General features: G+C 48.7%; 1 non-coding gene across 1 annotated transcript; it reads left to right on the forward strand.

The window, feature by feature from the left end:
* The first annotated feature begins 4,997 nt into the window (after positions 1 to 4,997).
* Positions 4,998 to 5,135, forward strand: LOC114817111. The gene has a single exon (XR_003764961.1). It is a non-coding gene; the product is annotated as a small nucleolar RNA SNORA7 (small nucleolar RNA).
* Positions 5,136 to 6,485: the final 1,350 nt, after the last annotated feature.

Here is a 6,485-nt window from a genome sequence, read left to right on the forward strand (position 1 = left end):
ATGAGGATAAGGCAAGTTCTCCCTCCCTCTTACACCGTGAGCCCCTAAAGTGAATTTATCTTCCCATACAAACTCTGTCCTCCCCCACTTTCCCATCACTGTAGACGGCACCACCATCCTTCCTATCTCACAAGCCCACAGTCTTGGTGTGATCCTCGACTCCTCTCTCCCACAGATTCAATCCATCACTAAATCCCGTCGGTCCCACCCCGCAAGACGGCTAAAATCCTCCCTTTCCTCTCCATCCAAACGTTAATCCAATCACTTAATATCGCGGTTGGATTATTGTATCGGCAAGCCAGCCTCCTGCCTCTCTCCCCACTCCTGTCCGTACTTCACTCTGCCGCCCACGTCCTTCTGACTTCCAGACCCGGGCTCCGAATAATAGGCCATGCTGCTTGTCATTCAGTACTACTGAATCACTTCAGGCAGCTGGTATAGGACTCCACCCGCAGAGGACTCTCAGCAGAGTGCTCTGAAAGGCTCTCAGTACAGAACCGCGCACACGGTAGACGCCACTACAGTGCTTCGCCAGGAAAGCACCGAGAAGAGAGCTAAGCACCCAGAAGGTGCTCAGTACGCTATCACAGCCTGCCTACAGGAAGCGCTCAGTACGATATTCTGGGCACTGTAGGAACCTAATACAGCATTCTAATAATGATGATGATGATTATGGTACTTGTTAAGCGCTGACTATGCTCCAAGGGGTAGATACCAGTTAAGAAGGTTGCACACAGTCATTGTCCCACATGGGGCTCACACTCTTAATCCTCATCTGTAAATGAGGTAACTGAGGCCCAGAGAAGTTAAGTGACCTGTCCAAGGTCACAGAGTAGAGATATGGCAGAGCTAGGATTAGAACCCAGGTCCTTCTGACTCCCAGGCCCGGGCTCTAGCCGCTAAGCCATGCTGCTTCTCAGTAGGTGTCCTGAACACTCCTTTGATCTCAGAAGGCCCTCAGTTCGAAGATCTGAACAGAGTAAAGAGCTCTGAACGGAGAAGGCCCTCTGTGGGAAGGAGAGCGGCCCAGTGGATGAAGCCCAGGCCTGGGAGTCAGAAGGATCTGGTTTCTAAATCTTGTCTGCTGTGTGACCCTGGGGGAATCACTTCACTTCTCTGTGCCTCGGTTCCCTCATCTGTAAAATGGGGATTAAGACCGTGAGCCCTATGTGGAACAGAGAATGTGTCCAACCCCATTACCTCATATTCATTCAATCGCATTGACTGAGCACTGACTGTGTGCAGAGCACTATACTAAGCACTTGGAAAGTACAACTTGCATCTCCAGCGCTTAGTACGGTGCCTGGAACATAGTAGACGTTTGACAAATATCACAATTAATATTATTATTATTACCTTGCATCCACCCCAGCAACTCCTACAGTGCCTGGCACGTAGTAAGCGCTTGACAAATGCCACAATTACTATTATTATTAGTCTGCATCAACCCAGGTGCTTAGAAGTGTGCGCGACACCACCATTATCTTTATCGATTGCTTGATATGCGCCTATATCATCAGCAGGATCCGGCGGGGGTCACAGGTTCCGGTTCTTAAAATCAGAACCGACCCATCGGAAGCCCGTTAGCGCCGACGCTCGCTTCCTCAACGCAGCCAACTCTCCTCCCGGCTGGATTTATATGAATTAGTGGAGGGCACTTGATGTCACTTTTGTTCCTCCGAAAGAACTAAATGGTTTTCTAATGAGTCTAATCGGACGTGAAGCTGACTCTCCCCCAGTACCTCAGACTCAGGCTCTCTTCCCCGTCGTAGAACCCGCCGTTAGCAATCTGTTTTGATCTAATCGGGGCTGGCAAGCACTGGCAGGGACTTCAAAGGAGCTCGGAAGAGACGACGAGAGGTTGAACAAAATTCCTCTCCGTTCCCTTTTCTCCCCAAAGTGAAGCAGGGACCAGTCGGGGCGAGTCGAAGCATCGGCCGTCGGCTTCCATCGCTACCCTTCCCGGTGATTCGCTGCTGAGGAGAGTATTTGCAAATGGTAGCCGACGTGGGCTCGTCCTCCTGAGCTCCTCACCCACTTTCGGCATTTTGGGATCCTGCCGAGTACCTACCGTCTGGAGAATTACATAAGCGGTGGCGCGGCGGGAAGGTTTACTCGAAAGAGCACGGACTGTGGGATCTAGAAACCCTAGTTCTCATCCCAGCTGGGCTACTGGGAGAGAAGCAGCATGATGTCCCTAGTGGCTCGAACCTGGGCCTGGGAGTGAGAGGGTCATGAGTTCTAATCCGGGCTCCGCCACTTGTCCACTGTGTGACCCGAGGCCAGGTCACTTTATTTCTCTGGGCCTCAGTGACCTCATCTGTAAAATGGGGATTGGGACTGTGAGCCCCACGTGGGACAGGGACTGTGTCCAACTCGATTTGCTTACATCCACCCCAGAACTCAGTATAGTGCCTGGCACATAGTAAGAGCTTAACAAATACCATTATTATTAGTAGTATTATCATTACTGGCCAGCTGTGTGTCCTTGGGCAGAGTCACTTCACGTCTCTAGGCCTCATCAATCAATCAATCGTATTTATTATATATTATATAACATATCACTATTACTACTACTACTAATAATAATTGCGGTAATTGTTAAGCGCTTATTATGTGCCAGGCACTGTCCTAAGCACCGAGGTAGATGATTAAGTTGGACACAGTCCCTGTCCCACTAAGGTTCACAGTCTTAAATCCCCATTTTACAGATGAGGTAACTAAAACGCAGAGAAGTGAAATGACTTGCCCAGGGTCATTCAGCAGACAAGTGGTAGAGCCAGGATTAGAACCTAGGTCCTTCGGACTTCCAGGCCTGTGCTCTTTCCACTAGGCTGTGCGGCTTCTCTGATAATCGTGGCTCAGTGGAAAGAGCACAGGCTTGGGAGTCAGAGTTCATGGGTTCGAATCCCGATTCTGCCACTTAGCTGTGTGACTGTGGGCGAGTCACTTAACTTCTCTGTGCCTCAGTTCCCTCATCTGGAAAATGGGGATTAACTGTGAACCTCACGTGGGACAACCTGATTACCCTGTATCTACCCCAGCACTTAGAACAGTGCTCTGCACATAGTAAGCGCTTAACAAATACCAACATTATTATTATAATAATGATATTTACTGAGCACTTAACTGTGTGCAGAGAACACAGCAGTCATCTATCAATCGACAGTATCAGGGTATTAGTTAAGCACTTACTACGGGCCAAGCTCTTTTCTAGGCGAATAAAGTGAGGCACATAAGGGTTAAGGGGAGGGTTGAGGTGAAAGTAACGAACTTTTACTTCAGCAGGGGGAAGAGATCCTCATCAATGGTTCTTACTGAGCGCTTACTATGTGCAGAGCACTGTACTAAGCTCTTGGGCGAGTACAACATAACAATAAACAGACACAATCCCCGCCCACGACGAGCTTACGGTCTAGAGGAATCGGATGGGGAGGTGGGAGACGCATCGGGGGAGACGGGGCAGTCGGGAAAGTTCCGGATTTGGAAGACACCATCCCTGTCCTCGGAGAGTTGACGACCGAGCCGGGGAGAAGGAGGCTCAGAATGATTTACAGGTAGGAGGAGAACGAGAACGGGGAGACGGATAAGTCGAATGCAGAGAAATGCTCAAATTGTAGAGTGGGAAATGATACGTACACAAGTTGCTAAGGGGGCCTTTGTGGCGAGATGTCAGTTGGGGGAGCGGGCACGAGAGGGAGGAGAGGAAATGAGAAGGGAAGTTATGATCGGGGAGTAAATTACAGGAAGAGGGGGGGAAAACCAGAAAGGAGGAGGAAAATTACTGCATTTATCTAACCCAGGCAAAGCAAGGGTATGTCTGTTATTTCTCAAAAACAAAGAAGTCAAGTGAAGTGATAATTATCTCCTAGGGTTGCAGATTTTTTTTTCTTTTTTAAAGAGGATCCAAACTGCTTTGCATGTTGGTCTTTAAAATCTGAAATGCCAGTGGCAGTCCAAGTTGAGACTGGAACAAAAATCGTTAAAACAAAATAGAATTGAATTTTGGAGAATAACTCTTTTGTGCAGTTAGATGCACATACGCACATTCAAAAATGTACACAGGGGAAGCAACGTAACCTAATAGGAAAATAAGCGGGCCCGGGAGTCAAAGGCCCTGGGTTCTAATTCCGCCTACGCGTTTACTTGCTACGTGACCTCGGTCGAGTCACTTAACTTCTCTCGGCCTCAATTCCCTTATTGGCAAAATGGGGTTTCAATACCTGCTCGTCCTCTTACTTTCTCTGTGAGCCCCATGTGGAACCTGATTACTTGTATCTGCTCCAGCATTTAGAGCAGCTCTTGGCATACAGTAAGTGCTTAATAAATAAAACAGTGATTATTATTATATATGCATGTCTACACATATGTATACACTAGGCCTATTTCTCGTTGAACTGTAAAGGCGGAGACGAAGCCATTTATCGTCACAGGCCCTATTCCCATCTGACCTAACATTTGCTTTACAAAATGAAACCTCAGACTGAAAATGTCTCTGCAATGGTCTAAAATTGCCCGCTTTGGTGTTTGCTTTTTGACACCTCATCAGAGAGCCCAGTGAAATCATCTTCAAAGAAGACTCTGTTACCTATCAAGTATCTTTAGGTCAGTGGATACAGAGGGAGACTGGGTTCGCTTCTCAAAGTGGAGGGAAAAGCTAAAACGGCTCCGGAAACAGGATAAAACGTCTTCTGAAATTAACGGAGACGTAATAGCGCCAGAGCAGAGTGGCCTAATGAAAAGAGCACAGGCCCGAGAGTCGGAGGACGTGGGTTCTAATCCCGGCTCCGCCACTTGCCTGCTGGGTGACCCTGGGCAAGCCACTCTGCTTCTCGGTGCCTCAGTTCCCTCACCTGCAAAATGGGGATACAATACCTAATCTTCCTCCAACTTTGATTATTTTTTATCTACCCGACCTTAGTACAGAGCTCGGCACAGAGTAGATACTTCACTACCACAGTTATTATTATTATTACCGTTCTTCTACTTAGACTGTGCCCCTCTCAGGGTCACACCTGGAGAGTTTCCAGTGCTCTATCAGTCTCGATTACGGAAGGGAGAGTCGAGCAGAGGCCTACCCGTTCCATTCCTAGCTTGGACGGTGGCTAGCGAGTGGAAGGCCATCTGCTACCAGTCAAAACTCACCTGAGCCGGGCAGCGTTGGCGTGGGAGAGAGTCGAGGGTAGGGGCCTCTATTTTACTGCGCGGAAGAAGGCAGTGGTAATCCACTTCCGGATTTTTACCAAGAAAACTCTGTGGCTACATTACCGGAATGATTACAGATGGAGGTGGGCGTTCTGGGAGAGATGCATCCATGGCGTCGCTATGGGTCGGAGGCGACGCGACAGCGTAAGACGAGATTTAGACTGTGCGCCTCATCTAGGACCTGATTATCTTCTATCTACCCCACTGCTCAGTACAGTGCCTGGCACGGAGTAAACGCTTAACAAATGCCCATTATGATTATTATCCACCGAGCGGGACACTTCCAGATGGAGAATCCTCCCACTCCTGCACCCCACAGGGACCATGGAACCAAATCCTCGGAATCTCGAGCCAGACCTGCCATTCCAGCAGCTCTGTCACATTGACTGAATTAATATCCGTAATTGATGTATTTATATTAATCTCTGTCCCCCTCTAGACTGTAAGCATGTTGTGGGCAGGGAATGTGTCCATTTATTGTTCTATGGTACTCTCCCAAGAGCTTAGTACAGTGCTCTGCACACAATAAGGGCTCATTAAATACAACTGAATGAAGGAATGAGGAAAACGTCTCGGGAGCTCCCCATCCTACCCACTGCACACCAACAGTGGCTCACTGGTGGTCACGGTAGACACGTTCCTTGGCCGTGAAGTCCGTCTCCCAGAAAAGCAGCGTGGCTCGGTGGCTAGAGCCCAGGCCTGGGGGTCAGAAGGTCATGGATTCTAATCCCAGCTCCACCACATGTCTGCTGTGTGACCCGGGGCAAGTCACTTCACTTCTCTGGGCCTCGGTCACCTCAACTGTAAAATGGGGATTAAGAGTGTGAGCCCTATGCGGGACAAGGACTGTGTCCAAACTAACTTGTATCTACCCCAGTGCTTAAAACAGTGCTTGGCACATAGTGAGCATTTAACAAGTCCCATGATTATTATTATTCCACCTCTGCTGCATTCCCTGAGAGTGCTCTGCTTCCAGAAGGCGCTCAGTAAACACTGTGGATGATACAGACTGATGGGGAGGGGTCTCTTTCACCTCTCCCTGCTATGTTATTTATTCATTCATTCAACCGTATTTACCGCGCGCTTGAGAGAATACAATTCGACAATGAACCGACACATTCCCTGCCCACCACGAGCTCACAGTCTAGAGCTCGCGGTTATTTCCGCAGAGAGGTGACATTCCGGGACTCTAATGAAAATAGAGGTGAATTGTTTTAGATCCCCAAAGGAGACATTGCGCTCTATGGCCTCACCGAGGCATTCCTCATTTTTCCTACTAG

Source organism: Ornithorhynchus anatinus, chromosome 15 (genome assembly GCF_004115215.2).
Source record: "Ornithorhynchus anatinus isolate Pmale09 chromosome 15, mOrnAna1.pri.v4, whole genome shotgun sequence".
NCBI classification, from domain to species: domain Eukaryota; kingdom Metazoa; phylum Chordata; class Mammalia; order Monotremata; family Ornithorhynchidae; genus Ornithorhynchus; species Ornithorhynchus anatinus.